This window comes from Aedes aegypti, chromosome 3, assembly GCF_002204515.2.
Source record: "Aedes aegypti strain LVP_AGWG chromosome 3, AaegL5.0 Primary Assembly, whole genome shotgun sequence".
NCBI classification, from domain to species: domain Eukaryota; kingdom Metazoa; phylum Arthropoda; class Insecta; order Diptera; family Culicidae; genus Aedes; species Aedes aegypti.
The window spans coordinates 86028025-86046300 of NC_035109.1; the positions used below are offsets into that span (position 1 = coordinate 86028025).

The following is an 18276-nucleotide window of genomic DNA, read 5'->3' on the forward strand; positions in this document are numbered from 1 at the left end:
AGACAAATTTAGCTACATTTGAAGATAATATGTGGAGGGGCCCAGATAGCCGTAGCGGTAAACGCGCAGCTATTCAGCAAGACCAAGCTGAGGGTCGTGGGTTCGAATCCCATCGGTCGAGGATCTTTTCGGGTTGGAAATTTTCTCGACTCCCCAGGGCATAGAGTATCATCGTACCTGCCACACGATATACGCATGCAAAAATGGTCATTGGCATAGTAAGCTCTCAGTTAATAACTGTGGAAGTGCTCATAAGAACACTAAGCTGAGAAGCAGGCTCTGTCCCAGTGGGGACGTAACGCCAGAAAGAAGAAGAAGATGTGGATTTTACGCAATTTGCAATTTTTTCCGTAAGTTTATACATGGGTCGAACTTTCACCCCGCTATGGGCCAAAAATTGTTTCCAAGCATTTATGCAAAAACTAATACACCTCAAAGCAACCTTATGATAGGCCTAGAAACGCCCTTACATAAAATATTGATAAAGATTTTATCTTCAATTGGTTCCATGCAATGCAAGTTTGACCAAAAATTACAATTTTCACGTCGAAAAACAACAAATAGAGTAGAACAACAAATAGAATCTCAATCGATTTTTATGATGTTTGGAGTGAAAGTCTCTTACTTGAATAGCACTCGAGCTACCATGACATTTATAAGTTTTGTTTTGAATTGAGCTAGAAATCTTAAAAAGAAACTCTTACCCCACTCGAACTTTTGCTCCAACTTTTGCTGTTTTTTTTCAATTTCTATAAGAATTTCTACTAGATTTTAAGAATAATTTTTCTTAGCATATGCCAACAAGTTTTCATTAAAAAAAACTCATTTTGGTCTGTCTGTTATATTCTATTATTTACGAGATGACTTATTGAATCTGAAGTAATTTACTATTTCTAGCGATTTTCCAACGATTGCACTTTATATAGGTTACAGAAGCCTCTTCTGATATTATTTTAGAAATCACTAAATAAACTTTCGTTCGAAACCCATAACTAACAAATATTTCTAAATTCATTTCGGATTTATTACAAAATTTTAAAAAGAAGATGAAGGAGCGTTAAATCAATCATTTTTCCCACGAATTACCCCAAGAATTTTCCTATAAGGTGAAGCAGCCATACAAATTTCTTGAATAATTTTTAAAGGCTCTCATAAAAAAATTATCCTTCAAAACCTTTGTAAGTCTTTCCTGAAATTTCTGCAGAATTTTTTGCTTGAAGTATCGCATCGAGTTTAGTTAATATTCCCCAAATAATGTTTTAAATAACCCCGAAATAAAAAAAAACGTGTAAAATTTTTTTCCAGAAATAAGGCTGATACAAATATTAAATTTCTTTTATGTCCGAGACCTTTTGGAAGGTACGAGGGGGGGGATAAAAATAAATAAGGAACAAAAAAATAAAAATGAAAAAAAAGTTCTTTTTTCGAAATTTTTATTTTTAATGATAGTTGTTAAACTGTTTTTAATCATCCTCTGGATCATTATTTTACTTGTTTTTTACTTTGTAAATTGAAAAAACCTAACTGATGTCAAAAAAATGATGAATCTTTTTTTTTCTCCCCTTCAAAATTTTCGGATTTTCGAAGGGGGGGGTGACATAAAAGAAAATTAATATTTGTATCAGCCTAATATTTTGTTTAAGGATTTCAAATTGAACTCCTAAGGGTTCGCTTAGAATTTTATCAATGAATAATCTTATTGGATTTCCACCAGGGGTTTTCTACAAATTCTTTAAACGATACAATATTGATTCGAATTATTCAGTCTTAAGGGGTAAACTAACAAATTATTTCTGAACTATTTAGGAATCTCATGCAGGAATAACCACCATGGCTCTCAAAAGACTTTTCAATGAAAATATCTCTGTGAGTTCTTCAAAAACAAAAAATAAACTTAAAATTTTAGAATAATTTCGGGGATTTTTTTTATTTGCGTACAAAGTTAGCCGAAGGGTCTCAGATTTTCATGAAACTTTTTCCACAGGCAGGGCTCATCAATAAATGAGTAAAAAAAATGAGAAAAATTCAGGGTCGCTTTTTTTCCCGGAAAACTCAGTTGGAATTTTTTTGTTTTCCTCTGACAATACTTACTTTGAAAAATCATAACTCAAGAACGAAGCATCGTATAAACAAAGTTTTTTATGAAAATGAAAGCAAATTTTCTCTGGAATAGAAAAAAATATTAACCGGAAAAAGTTTTCACAAAATTTTTCACCGTTGAGAAAATTCGTAAAGAAAAGCCGGAAAAACTATGCTCCAACTCGTGGAAAATTTCCAAAAAATTATTTTTGAGAAGATAATTTCATAAGCTTTAATTGCTGCAATTTTTAAAATGGTATTTGTTTCGTTTTTGAGTTATGGCCAATTTTGAAAAATATGTGAAAATGTGCCATTTTGAGTCTTTTTTTTGAAGAACCATAAAAAAGCAAAGAAGCATAGTAGATACAATGTTTTTTTTATGAAAATGAAAGCAAATTTTCTCAGGAATAAAAAAAAATATTAACTGGAAACAGTTTTCCACAACATTTTCCAGCGTTGAGAAAATTCGTAAAGAAAAGCCGGTAAAACTATGTTCCATTTAGTGTAATTTTTTCAAAAATATATTTTTGAGAAGGTAATTTCATAAGCTTCAATCGCTGAAATTTTTGAAATGTACTTATTTTTCGTTTTTGAGTAATGGCCAATTTTGTGGAAAATGACCATATAAGCCTTTTCTTTGAAAACCCATATTTCATTCGAAGCATCGGAAAAACAAAGATTTTTTATCAGAGCAATTAAAAATTTTCTAAAACATCTGATAAAAAGATGTGGGATTGGTTTTAATGAAGTATAAGTCGGAATGGATGATATTTTTCATGAAAAATTACACCGCTAAGAACAACGAAAAAAAACTGTTTCTGCCTCATACTATCACAAGGACGTTTTCCATGTGAGGTTGGGAAAAAGTGTTATTCTGCTTTAATTTTAAAATCATTTTCATGGTTGCATACATTTTTGAAATTTGACATTAGGCGAATGGCTAGAGATGCTAGTATTAAAAAGTCAGCAGAAATTAATAACGCCAAACAATTTTTCGACTGGACTGTGTCGCAAAAGGTGAAGGACCAATTTGAAAAAGATTGGGAATTTATCTATGCAACTGAAAATGACTATTCAGAGGCTGAAAAATTTCTTCAGGAAAGATTTTCTAACCTTGTTCCAATTCATGGAACAAACAATTTTAATTCATTTATACCAAAAGACGAACGAATCATTTTTGCTAGTGAATTCTCAGATGCACATGAAAACCAAGAAAATACAGCATGCTCTGTTCTTAATAATACAAAGAAACTAAAACCTTCTGGTGTTAGCAACCAAAGACAATCTTCCCGGTTGAAAAAATAGATAGTATTAAAATAAAAATGTAAGTTATATACTGAATAATTGAATAAATAAAATTGAAAAAAATAATTATAATCTTATTTGTTCCATAGAAAAGAAAGAATCCCTTTTCAGTGTAATGAAAAATTGAGGCAGAAACAGTTTTTTTCACTTTTTTCTTGGCGGTGTAATTTTTCATTAAAAATATCATCTATTCCGACTTATACTTCATTGAAACCAATCCCATATCTTTTTTTCGGATGTTTTAGAAAATTTGCAATTGCTTTGATAAAAAATCTTTGTTTTCCCGATGCTTCGATTGAAATATGGGTTTTCAAAGAAAAGGCTTATATGGTCATTTTCCACAAAATTGGCCACAACTCAAAAACGAAAAAAAGTACATTTCAAAATATTCAGCGATTAAAGCTTATTAAATTACCTTCTCAAAAATATACTTTTGAAAGATTTCCACTAATTGGAACATAGTTTTTTCCGGTTTTTCTTTACGAATTTTCTCAACGGTGGAAAATTTTGTGGAAAACTGTTTCCGGTTAATATTTTTTGACGTAAACTACGCCTTACGGCAATATACTGGGTGTCAATTGAAAATCTAATATTTTGCGACCGTCACGAAATTATGTAAGATTTTGAATGCTAATAACTCAGTCATTTATCGATAGATTTTCAGTATTTTCCCACCAATCGGTCGGAAATGTATACAACAATTTCCTCAAATGTTTCCACGCTTCTTTTGCTTTCCGCTTCGCACTATAAAAGCAGACCGATTCCTGCTTCTTCGCTCATTCTTATTTTTGCCGTCAGACTGTGCACATGGTCGGCGAGCAAGTCTCGAGTGCCTTTCGCATTCTCAGCTCAGTTTTCAATGGAACGCGAATGGAACAACAACACGCCGCCGCGACTGAAGCCGCTTGTTGAACCGCCCATCGTCATCGCCACCGCAAACCTCATCGGGCGAGGAGGATTTCAACCAGTACGCCGTCAGCTCCTCGCTACCAGAGGCAAGCTGTTGATCATCAAGCGGCGGCAAAACACCAGCGTCCGGATTGTGAAATCGCTCAAGATTTCCTAATGGACTCGCGCTGCAGGAATCAGGGCGCAAAGGTAAGTTTGTACGAGATGGCTGAAGAAAATCGACCAAAGCCGCTTGTTGAAGCTCACATCGTCATCCGCACCGCAAATCTCATCGGGCGAGGAAGATTGCAACCAGTGCGCCGTCAAAATGTGTCCGTGTTACGCAAATTCAACAATTCAATCGGCCCTTTTCAGAGCCAACAAATGTGTTTTAAAGAGTTAATTGTGTAATATTCCCTAATGTGCTTACCACATACTTGCTATAATTTCTTAATTCATCTCATAGCAGCATACAATAATTGATTTATTACGAATAATTGTCAATTTGAGGAATAAAACGAATTACGAATAATTGTCAATTTGAGGATGTTTCCGAGGACGCTGCTGCAGTGCCGTTGGGATGCAATATATTTTCTATTGTTAAGGAATGATTCAAATATTACGTAACGCAAAATTTGCCAGCTTTGGTTCCCCTTTTTGAGGTTGTGGTACGTAATATTTGAACGCATGTTTCCCAATTTCCATTGTGATTCACCATCATTGCCAAAGCCAAGATACAAATTTGCCTAAAATCACAAGATGCAAATTCTTCTTTTTCACAGCAGCAAAAATAATCTTGTTTCATGATGTCTATGATAAATTCTAGAAGGGGAGGAGCTTAAGTCTATATTCTGGGGGTATAAAAGATACAGACATCAGCTGTTTGCCATCATTTTCATTTGAAGCGCTCGAGATGACGAAACCAGAAGGTGTCGCCACAAAGAAATGCATGACCTTTGATCGTAGAAATCTTTCTATGATCAAGAAAAAGGCACGCCAACGCAGGAGGAGGAAATACTTGCAAACGAAGTTTGTAAGTATCGACAGGAGGGTTTTCCGACGGGGTAGTAACATCCTCGTTTCTATCACGTACGGAAAAGTCTAATAATGTGATAATAAAATGGCCCTTTTCAGGGCCAATTTTTCGATTAAAGAGTTGTTTCGAACAGTTTTCCTTAATTCTAATAATAAGCAATTTGGTAAACCACTTATAGGGTAAGTGTACCAGTTATGGACATAGTGGGTCCCTATTTCGCCATAAGTGATTGCTTGAACGTCTTCTAATTTTGATAAGTTTAGTGTGTTATAGGTAGTAGATAGATTCAAGATATATCTTGATGTTAAAACATTCAAAGATATTGAAAATGAGAAATATTTCGATATTTCACATATGGCCAAACATATGGAACCACTATGGCTATAACTGGTACACTTTCCCTATAAGAGAGCTTCGAAGTGGCTCTGTTGTGACTGCTGATAATATATTTATTTATAATTTGGTTGTCATGATAAGAATAACATGCATGTGGAAACATGTAGCGCACATTTTTGGATTTTGACGTTAACTACGTCTTACGGCAATATACTAGGTGTCAATTGAAAATCTAAAATGTTGTGACCGTCACGAAATTATGTAAGATTTTGAATACTATTAACTCAGCCATTTATCGGTAGATTTTCAATATTTTACCACCAATTGGTCGGGAATTTATACCACATTTTACTCATATTAAGAAAATTTTTGATTTTTGACTATAGATATAGACTGTCGAAAATTGTAAAAATGTCGCCCCCTTTCTTACGCTACCAAACACGTGGGTTGGGAAGCACACTATAAAAACAGACCAATTTCTGCTTCTTCGCTCATTCTTCTTTTGATGTTAACTACGTCATACGGCAATATACTGGGTGTCAATTGAAAATCTATAATGTTGCGACCGTTACGATATTATGTTAGAGTTTGACTAAAGCAGTGGTCCTCAGCCTAACTGGTTCTGCGGGCCACCCCTTTGCTCTTAAAACACGACGCGGGCCACTAGATGTAAACATATAAGTTCGACCAAAACGACTCAATTAGAATTAGTTTCGACCAAAAAATTCGCTTGGCACGACTCATTCAATCGAGTTTTTTGACATTTTTTAATCAACTTGAATGGGTATCGATTGGGGTTGTTTTGAAACGAGACTCGACAACACTTACTTAAATTTCGTGCCAAAATGAATCAGCCTCTGATTGGTCAGTCAGACAGCGTTATCAGCAATGATTATTGTACGATAGCTTCAGCACCTTCTGTGTTCAGATTTTTTTTCTCTCTCTTTTTCAATGTTCAATGATTTGTACCAGTTTTCTGGCAACACAAGGATCATACAAGAGAAGAAGAAAACTAATAAGAAGCCAGGTGTCACATCTTGTTTTAGGGGTCGGCAGGTGATTTCTGGAATTTGCGTGCCTATTATGTCTGGCAGTTACTAGCGGTTTCAATCATTTTTCCAAATAACACTGATGTCCCTAGATTCTCAAGAGTTCATCCTTCGTGCAAAGATAAAATTATAGGATTTCCGAAAGTGGAACATCATGATCATAATTAATTTAATACCGATTCAAGAGATAAGGCGGATGGATTATTTCTTTAAAGATGAGGATGGGTTTGATAAACTTTCAATATTATAAACATTTTTAACAATAATTGTAATATTAGAATAATGTCAACAATTAACCTCCATAGACGAAAAAACATCTTAGCCGTATAAAAACTATGACTTCAGCGTTATTTTAGAATTAAAATAGAAATACTTGGAAAATCTTTTTGTTACGTGAACTTTGAAAACTGCGCTACTAGAACTTTGGTGTTTTAAAGAAACGATGATATCAGACTTGAAGAAACTTTGGGTTATCAAACAAGCAAAGAAATAATAAATTGAAATTGTTTTCCTTCGTTTCTTGCTTAAAGCATAAGGAAGAGAAAATCTGGAAAATTATCGAATGATTTACTACAGAGAAACGTTTGCCAGATATTACAGAAGATATCTTTTCAACTTCTGAAATCACAAGATGCGGGCCGCACAACTCCAATATTCAAAATCACTCCGCGGGCCGTAGTTAACGTCATGCGGTCGAATCTTGTACACAACCCTCTCTGATTTTTTTTTATTCCTGAGAAAATTTGCTTTCATTTTCATAAAACTGTTTGTTTCTACGATGCTTCTTTCTTGAGTTATGATTTTTCAAAGAAAAGGCTCAAAATGGCACATTTGCACATTTTTACAAAATTGGCCATAACTCAAAAACGAAAAAAAAGTACATTTCAAAAATTTCAGCGATTAAAACTTATGAAATTATGTTCTCATAAATATTTTTTTGAAAATTTTCCACGAGTTGAAGCATAGTTTTTCCGGCTTTTCTCAGCGGTGGAAGATTTTGTGAAAAACTTTTTCCAGTATTTTTTTTGTTCCTGAGATTTGCTTAATAATTTGCTTTCATTTTCATAATAAAATACTCTTGTTTCTACGATGCTTCGTTCTTGAGTTATGATTTTTCAAAGTAAGTAGTGTCAGAGGAAAACAAAAAAAATCCAACTGAGTTTTCCGGGAAAATAAGCGACCCTGAATTTTTCTCAATTTTTTTTTATTCATATATTGATGAGCCCTGCCTATGGAAAAAGTTTCATGAAAATCTGAGACCCGTCGGCCCACTTTGTACGGAAATAAAAAAAAAATCCCCTGGGATGGAGTTAACGGAACGATTGGTTCGAAGGTTTGACAGAGGAATTGGAAAATAAATGAAAAACACATCTACAAACCCCATTTTGCACCACAATCTCCCTTGGTGGGACGCAATGTGTTTGCGTATGCAGACGAGGCAAACTGAAAGAAAAAACAGAAAAACAACATTAAGCTCAGGTTCACCTGCCTGCGTCGCACATTACCGTTACATGCGTCGCCACCGGGTGATAGACTCTTGCCAAAGTAGGTACCGTACCCCACCGAACATACACAGAGCCAAGTTGCAGGACGAGCAATAGAACGAACCGTCCGCCGGCTGGCTGACTGACTGATGGGATGGGGAAGAGCAGCTAGAGCTTTCACTCGAATTGGGAGGGAGTTGGGAGGATGCAAAGCGAAGGCGTTGTGTACACATCGCATTATGCTGTTTATGAGTATTTATGTGTGGGACGGTGGAATGCCTTGGGATACCGCATTATGTGTGCCAGGAGGGGGAGAGAAGGAGGAATGCGGCAACCGGGATGTTTAAAGCTAGATGAATACGATTAGATGAGGTAGATGGAAGTATGGATGATGCAGGGAAATTCTCTCCTATCCGATGAAGTTTGAGGAAATTGTTGCGGAAATTGGTTTTGTTCGCTGCTACAATGGACATCGGGTAGCTGCGAGGGGTTGGATTGGATTTCATAATTGCGAACATCATAAAATTGGATCAGATTTTCAGCAATTTTAGTCTACGAATGTTTTTGCCATCAGGTGACTTCTAATGTAATTGAATTATAATCCCGATTAACAACAACAGATTACCGATAATTAGTAAGGATTTAACCACAATTTCGATATGGAAATTTTACCTTGGTTGATTCTGCAGCAGATGATACATTTTCTTGATTTCACTGGGCCATCCTACCTGCTACCTGTGAAATGAGAGCAAGAGCATATGCATGACCGTACAATTCGTAGTTGCTACCAGAGCAATCGAAATTGCAAAGAATTCAATGAATGAGGCTTATGATAAGCTTACCATACTCAATATGCACAAATCGAGAGCTGAAAATGAAAATTAAGAAAACTGAACTTAACATTCAGAAACATCAGATTTTTAAGGAGAAATATACTCCTACGAACAGTAAGTTGATCCTCATGCATTCACTTTCACGAGCCTATTGTTGATTCCAATACATTCCTCCAATGATTACATCCCAACTCCACATTGCATACATTGTACTGATTAACCTTATTTTCTCATCATTCCAGGCATTGCACCATGAAATTGATCCGGATTCCTGAATTAAAATAATAAAAAAGCCCACCTCGTGCTGGATTGCACGCGCACACTGCAGTTGGAACATTCTTCCGCTCAGCTGCACCTCTGTGCCCATCACCCAAGTAAAATTAATTCAATTACAAAGCTACGCCACTGCGCACATGAGTGGCCCACAAACAAAAACCCTGGGAAGACAATCTCACTGAAACTCGGCCCTCGACATCATTATCGGACGAGCGGAGCAAGAGCACGCAACAAAAATAGCAGAAATAATTTGCCGAAATAATAAGATTAAGTATGCCACTCGAGTGGTGGTTTCCGGCATAGACCATTTCCGTTCCTCGGGTGACCTTCCCCCCACCAATATATCTACGCAACTGCCTTGCCAGTGAATTAATGCCCCCCTCAACGCTTTTCGTCACAAGCGCAGCCAGCAGCAGTATAATTAATGCTCCACCAAAGCCCCGGAATCGGGACTCGCTGTAGAATGTGAAATATTTGGCTCGTTTTCCTCACCTAGACCTCGGTGGATGGGAACATGGGAAGGGGCGTCCCCGGAAGAACGTGCAGCTGCCGAAATGAAAAATTCAACGCAATCAATAATTAATTATCGGCTACGGGTGGTGATGGGACTCCCTGGAGCAGAACCCAAAGCTGCTATGTTCGTCCAGAACCGGAATCCAGAAGCAGGCTGAAGCTGATGGTGGAGCGAACCTTTTCCGGTGCGAGTGAAGATTTGATTGCGTAATAATCCGGTTACGGGCAGGGGGGGCAGTAATTACCTTTTTTTGGTATAATCGGACCCAAGGGGGGCACACCAGTATGTACACGTTTACCGGAGGTTAAACGGGCGAATTGCAGAGTTCGGTTGATTTTAATTTTTCGGGTGATTTGTTTGCATTTTTGAGCGAGTGTGGTTTTTGTGGACCTCCGAAAACGGACACGCCCTTTTGAGTTGATGTGATGCGTGGTGAAGATTAACTCCACCGGGAGGAAGTGGAGCATGATAGTAATTCAGTTCTAGCCTGAAACAAGAATAATTCATGATAAGTGTGGTTGTTAGCTGAAAAAATTCCGACATATGTGAAATGAACTCAGGTAATTGATTTTATACTATTTTTCTGTATGAAAAGAGTATAATAACAAACTCTATAAAGTTTTTCTTATCTCGGTTATTTAAAGGGCGAACACGAAATTATTGCGACACCGAAAATTTCATGCCAATTTTCTTATAATGTTTAGAATCGAACCAAAATTTGAGGGTAGTTTCATACATATATTTACTTCAAAAATCAAAAGAAAAGTTAATCGATGCAGCCTTGAGTGTAAAATTGAAGGCATTTTCGCTTGATGCCCTCCATCAAAGTCTTTACAGTGTCATCCGGTACCAGTTTCTCAGTTTTTTTTCCCCATTTTCTTAACATGTCCTTCTCGTCTTTGACTGTCTTATTGCTCTTCCGAAGTTCCCGCTTCATTATTGCCCTGTACTGCTCGGCCCTCACGAAAACCAGCTTGGTATTCGCCGACGAACGACTCCTCCAGCGGTCTCAATCTGTTGAACAGAACACGCGACATTATTTTGTACGCCGAAATGAGGAGGGTTATTCCTCAATATTTGGCGCACTCCAATCTGTGGCTCTTCTTATAGAGAGGGCAGATGAGGCCCTCCAGCCAGCCAGCAGGCAATTCTTCTTCCTCCCATATCCTTAACAGAATACGGTGCAGTATTTCGTACAGCTGCCCGAGAAGGAACAAATAACTCCCCAATAACTTATGCATACCATATTTTGGTATCATACCATAATTAGGTATTATTCAGTTGTCAATACCTCATTTTGGTATTATAATGATATTTGAAAAACAATTAAAAATACTTCATTTTGGTATTCGATAGCTATTGAGGACTGCTGGAGGTATTGAAAAATTTCACTTTTATATGAAAATCCATCAAGTATTATTTAGGTATTACAATACCTGATCTAGTTATCAGCTTGGTATTTGTAGAATATGCATAAGGTATTATTTGAGGTATTTTACCTCTTATGCAGGGCTCATTCATACCTCATTCAGGTTGTAAGTATTGGAAATTGTCTGGTATGGAATACCTCAATTTGGTATTCAGTAGTTATTTTCTTCTGCTCGGGTGCTCACTACCTTGCTTGAAAATTTCGGCCGGGAGCTCGTCTTTTCCAGCAGCCTTACAGTTCTTCAACTGCTTAAACGATCTTCTAATCTCATCTAGCGTCGAGAGCTCTACAGCTTGTCCATCGTTGCTGATGACGTTCTCAGACGCACTCGTGTTCTCTCCATTCAACAATTGCTCGAAGTGTTCTTCCCACCTGGCGGCCACCAAGATTTTGTCTGTCAGCAAGTTACCTCCGCGGTCATTGCACATGACTGGAGACGGCGCAGTTTTTCTCCGTACGCCATTGACAGTTTCGTAAAATCTCCGCATATCATTTTGTTCCATGCTGTTTTGCGCCTCAGTAATGATGTCTTCTTCATACGGCCTTTTCTTTCAGCGGTGAATTCGTCTCTCGGCTACCCTAGCTTCCTTGTACCGCTCTCTATTCTGCCGGGTACCTGACACTAACATCCGGTTTCTGGCAACATTTTTCTCATCCGTCACATTCTGGCACTCCTCATCAAACCAACCGTTTCTGGGTCGTCTCTGAGCAGTACCTATCACCTCTCGCGCTGCTGTGCTCATCGCACCGTGGATAGACTCCCACAGATTGTTGAGGTTGTCGTCTACGTTGTATCCCCTTATCCGCTCATCAAGCTTCCGGCGGTACTCGTCTGCTACACCTTCTGTTGATAAGCGCTTGATATTGAAACGCAATGGTCGCTGCGCTCTTGTGTTAGCCACGGTAGAGTCGATGTTTGGGCCTCTTAAGCTCCTCACATCGATGACATCCGAGAAATAATGACCGTCCACCGAAACGTGGTCTATTTGGTTGCAGAGCTCGCCATTTGGATGCATTCAGGTGTGCTTTCGGATGTCTTTGCGTGCAAAGTAGGTGCTACTGATGGCCATCCCTTTAGCTGCAGCGAAAGTTATTAGTCTTAGGCCGTATCAATTATTGGGCGGAAAAAATCCTCTCTTCCGACCTGAGCGTTGGCATCCCCGATAACAACTTTTACGTCATGTTTAGGGCACTCTCCTTAGGTCTTGTCGAGACAATCATAAAACGCATCCTTCATGTCGTTGGGTTTATCGTTTGTCGGTGCATAGATGTTGATCAGTCTGTAGTTGAAGAATTTGCCCCGTATCCTCAATATGCAGATTCGTTCATTAATCGGTTTTCACCTCATAACTCGCTTCAACTGTTTCCCGCTCTGCCTTATCGCTGCCACTATGGTAGATGTTGTATTTGAGAGCTATGTTGACGACGGGATCCACCGCCCTGAATCCACGTTCTCCAGTTCTAGGCCATCTTACTTCCTGAATAGCAGCCACGCTCACTCCAACCTTCTGCAATTCACGAGCCAAAAGGCTCACTTGTCCGGGTTCATTTAACGTCCTGACATTCCAGGTACCGAGTTTCGAATTATAGTCCTTATTTCGTTGCCAGGTCGGTTATTTCTCCTTTCTCCATTTTTCGTGGTAGGTAAGACATTCGATAGACCTTACCAGGGTAGCGATACCTACATCACGATGGTGGGGCTGCCACCTTAGGTGTAGCTGATATAATACAGCATTTCATACTCAGTCGCTGGATGCCAGAACAGACGCTGTTTGAGCCGCACCTCCTTGGCGGACAGACGCTCGAGACGCACCTCCTCACTCTAGCTGATGTCAGAAGGACAACAGTGCCCAGGCTGCACTGCCAGCTAAATACGCAACCCTTAGCTGGCGGTCTTTGTCATCGTTTGACCCGTGGAAGCGCGAGGTAGGGACTTGTGAGGACCAGAGCTATGTTGGACGCTCCTTCCTAGTTGTCGGCTCACCATTTCACAGCTCTAGATCAGAACTAGCCCCATCAGAACTGGATAGTCGTCGGCAAATCCATAAGTTGGAAAACCTCAACTATTGAGTTGTCTCAATAGCGTATCTGCTACGAGATTCCACAAAAGTGGTGATAAGACTCCCCCTTGGGGGCATCCGCAAACACTCAATTTTCGAATTGCTGCTTGACGCAATGTCGAGAAGAGATGTCGGTTTTTGAGCATTTGATGAAACCAATTGGTAGTCATTGTAGGTAGCCCATTGTTTCGTGCGGCTTCCAATATGGCATGAAAAGACACGTTATCAAAGGCACCCTCAATATCCAAGAAAACACATAAACAGGATTACTTCTGAGCGAATGAAAATATCTGGCCAGTTGTCAAGTGGCCATTAATGGGATCCGCTTAATAACTTCCCAAGAATTCGATTGATATAAAAGGATAGGCAACGAAAGGTAATTATCAATCATAGAGTGGGTTTAGAATATTGATTGCACGTTGGTAATCACACTACAGTATGGTGCCTTTTTTGTAGATATGACATATATTCTGACTATCAGTCAGGAAAGCAGGTCCATCTTGACGAGTTCGGTTATTAATCTTGGCCAACGGCCGTGTCAGTTTTGAGCTAATCTACGACATCGTTAACTTTCCCTATAATGGGAGCTAAGTGGTTTTCCCTGTCCGCTTTGTTTACGAAATCATTGATTCTCGCTGTCCTGACATTCTATTCCTGTGTTCTCTGCGCCATTCAGGTGTTCATCGTAGTTCTGTTTCCACCTTTCGATCAGCTTACGTCCGTTTGTCAAGATGCTGCCATTCTTATAACTGCACATTTCAGTTTGCGGCACAAAGCCGTTGTGGAATGCATTGAGCTTCTGGTAGAGCTTCCAAGCCAATAAACCTCTAGACGTTATTGATGGCTATTTTTACTGTCCTTCAAGAGTCCTTAACCTTTCGGCTGTTGCGCGTATTTTTGCAAAGCAAGTAGTCGCGCGTTGTCATTTTACTACACCCTTGGTTTTTCATGTTCAACAAGAAGTACCTCGCGATCTTGAATAAATATAGAAAATCCAACTTCGGTAAAGTTGTTAAGGAGATTGAGGGCTGACATGCGATGGACATTCAGATATGGAATTTTGCCACCAGGCAACGCTAGTGTGCATGAAAGTTTTGTTTTGGAAAAATCTCAGGATCCTGACCACTTAGAAAGATAACGTCTTCGGCAAAGTTGATTCATAAACCAAGGGCTGAGGGGCCCGACCACTTGGAAAGACGACGTCTTTGTGATTTGTTCAGTAGCTCGAAGCCTATCTTTATTTGAGCTTTGAAATTCGAGATTGGCTCAATAAATGACAGCCCATGTGCTACCAAACTACGTTGCCGAAGAAGCCTTCTTTATAAGTGGTCGGCCTCCTGAGATATTTGCAAAACAAAAGTTTCTTGCTCACTAGCGCCGCCTACTGGCAAAATTTTAAATCAACTAGCTCGAACTATGATAGCCCTTCAGGTTCAGAACAACTTTACCGAAGACGTCATCTTTCTAAATGGACAAGCTCCTGAGATATCTTCAAAACGAAGGCAAAAGTTTTATGCCCACTAGTGCCACCTTGCGGTTGAATTGCGAGTCAAATGACGTACCATTAACCCTTTGATTTTTTCCAAGAACTATTATACAGTTTTTTGAACGCCTTTCAATAGTTTTGGTGCTAAAAATGCTAAACATAACAAGAAATGAAGACACATATTTTTTTTGGGAGGTGCTAGGTCTTCCAAACTGCTCTTGAGTTCATAACTTGAAGTCTATGCTAGTAATAACAACCTTGTTCATCATACAAGGTGATGAACTGTAATCTACCGTATATTCTGAACCTTCCGAGTGTTCAGCAAATATTATCAGATCATTCCGAATGTTTAAGATTATCTAACTTGTCGGGATGTTCAGTACATAAGATCTACAACGCGATGAGAGTCAGAATTTAGTGGTAATAAATTAATAACCACGAAACGATGCACTTCCGAAACATGGTGTATTCGACAAAGTTTCCAGTCATAATTAGCGACATCTATTGGGAAGCATCCATAAATTATGTCACGTAAAAATATACTATTTTCAACATCTAATATAATATAATATAATAGCTGGCTTCTCAGCTTAATGTTAGTTTAGCACTTCCACATTTATTACCTGAAATCTTTCTCAGCTAATGACCTTTTTGCATGGATATGTCGCAGGCATGCGCCCATACTCTGTGCCCAAGGAAGTCAAGACTCTTTCCTTTACGAAAAGATCCGGTAATCGACATACAAATCTCGAGCTCTACTTCTTTTTTGCAATCGTGCAATACGACTATCCGTGTAGAGGCGTCACTACTGTACTGTCACAGACAAACAGACGTAACACTCTTGAGAAGCTCATGGTACATGCGTTTAACGATGAATTTGAATCCTTATAAACGAATCATTCTATTGATATTTACTCCTCTTTATTGATGTTAATCAAACCCTAGCAGCAAACCATGCGACCAGAGCCGACCCCCAGGTTCACAGATAGCGATTGGTTATGTAAGCGAAAACAACTGCTGTTACGGACTAGGCTACGACTGTAGATTTCAGGGACTGCTGCAGGGCATTGCGGATGACCCTGAGTATCTCAAAAGTATTTATTAATGCCATTTGATCACACGGAAAGTTCAGTGAACCTGGTAGATTCTTCTTCTTCTTCTTCTTCTTCTTCTTCTTCTTCTTCTTCTTCTTCTTGGCGTTACGTCCCCGCTGGGACAAAGTCTGCTCCTCAGCTTAGTGTTCTTTGAGTATTTCAACAGTGTGGCAGGCACGAAGATAAAGGGTGTCCACGATGAAATTGCCACACACTAAATTAATTCGCAAAATTCGAGTTTTCATCCGATTGCCATCAAACTTTAAGGGATTGAGAAATAACTATTAAACTTCATTTAACCATTTTACTCGTATTTCATTAACAGTCCATACGGAAATGCCCGCTCCTTGGCCTTAACCCCGGCCATGAGATTCTGCACAACCTGTGAATCAACCGTTTTTTGCATGTGAACCCATACTTTCTTCAGTTCCTTGACTGTCTTCACTACCTTATGTCGTTTACTCACTTAATTTCCGAAATCGACTTCGGTAGAACGGATTGCCGAGAATCCAACAGCCGAATCTCGGTAAAATATTTGCTGAATCTCGGCAAAACTTTTACCGAGATTTCGGTAAACCATTACCGAATCTCGGTAACGTTTGCCGAAATCATGGTAAAAAATTTGGTTTGCCGAGATTCGGTAAAATTTTAACGATATTTCGGTAAAAAGTTTAACGATATTTCGGTAAAAAGTTTACCGAAATTCGGCAATTTTTTTTTACCGAAATCAAAGCTGTTGGATTCTCGGCAATCCGTTTGCTGAGGTCGGCAAAATAATTTAAGTGTGTAAGAAGGTGCTGCTTCATAATCGCCCAGTACTTCTCGATGGAACGGAGCTCCGGAGTGTTGGAAGGGTTGAACATTTTCGGCACGAAATTGACCTTATTATCCGCATACCACTTTAGCACGTCCTTGGAGTAGTGGCATGAGGCCAAGTCCGGCCAGAAGATTGTTGGGATGGCTTGCCAAACCAGGAATTTCTTCGCAAATTTGGACCTCTTCTGAGTGCGGATATGCTCCGGAACGCTGAACTTATCCTTGGCCGTGAAGTCGGCCTTCACATATGTTTCGTTGTCCATGAAAGTATGGGTTTACATGCAAAAAACGGTTGATTCACAGGTTGTGCAGAATCTCATGGCCGGGGTTGAGGCCAAGGAGCGGGCATTTACGTATTGACTGTAAATAAAATACGAGTAAAATGGTAAAATGAAGTTTAATAGTTATTTTTCAATCCCTGAAGTTTTGATGGCAATCGGATGAAAACTCGAATTTTGCGAATCAATTTTGTGTGTGGCAATTTCATCGTGGACATCCTTTACTCTATGCCCAAGGCAGTCAAGAATATTTTCATTACGAAAAGATCCTGGACCGACCGGGAATCAAACCCGGAACCCTCAGCATGGTCATGATGAATACCCGCGTCTTTACAGCTTCGGCTATGGGGGCCCTATATAACCTGGTAGATTATATAACTGAACTCTATTTAGCGAAAAAAAACACTGCTACAAGGGCAGATTTGAAGTTCTGAGCTCCAGGATAGTTTGGAAAAGCTTTTGAGATTCTCAGAGGTCAATAGATTCCGTTTGAGTTGAAAATATTATAATTTGCAGCGTTGCCAGATCTACGGAAATTTCCGTAGATCTACGGAATTGAGCCCTTTCTACGGATCCGTAAGATAATTCTACGGAAAATGTATATTTTCTACAGAAAGCTACGGAAATTCTCATTATTCTACGGTAATTTACGGATTTTTCCAACGGAAATCTACGGAATTGCAATGGCGGGGATCTCTCCCCCCGCTTATCACTTTTCGTCTACGGAATGATTTCCAAAGAAATCTGGCATCGCTGATTATTTCTAGCGCAAGCAACTACTGCTGTAAATTTCGAGAATTGAGCTTCGGGATAGTCTGAACGTCTTAAAATATCCCAGGACATGAAAAGGCATGTGAAGCAGCGTTTTTCTTGACATAATAGGTATGTATTATTAAGTACGAACATCATTTGAATTTACAAAAGGCATTTTAAGCTACTTTTATACTAATTATTCTATTTGTCAGACTTCTGCATGTTCAGGATGTTCTAGGTTGCTAAGTAGGACATTAAGGCATACACCTAAAATTTTTCCCTGACAGGGAAGTATATTTGCAAGGACTTTTCCGAAGACAGTAAATTTTATTCATTGGTTTTTTTTATACAGCCATTTTTCGACTGCGTTCATAAATGACCGTGCCGGCCCCAAAGGGAAAACTTTGATCATTTTTGCGAGAAAAGTTACTGGAACAAGGGTAGACCTGAAGTTCTGAACTCCAGGGTAAATTGGAGGGCCTGGAATATCACCAACGTTCCTTGAAATAGCCAATTGGTCTGTGAGAAGGTTCAGTGAACACGGTAGATTATATAACTTC

The 18276-nt window shown here is 38.9% G+C and overlaps 1 protein-coding gene across 1 annotated transcript in view; it reads left to right on the plus strand.

The window, feature by feature from the left end:
* The first annotated feature begins 9256 nt into the window (after positions 1-9256).
* LOC5564275 (dopamine D2-like receptor) overlaps positions 9257-18276 on the plus strand; it is a 754420-nt gene continuing 745400 nt past the window's right edge. Inside the window, 1 exon segment of the mRNA XM_021849536.1 lies at positions 9257-10360. The gene's annotated coding sequence lies outside the window, so the exon portion shown is untranslated.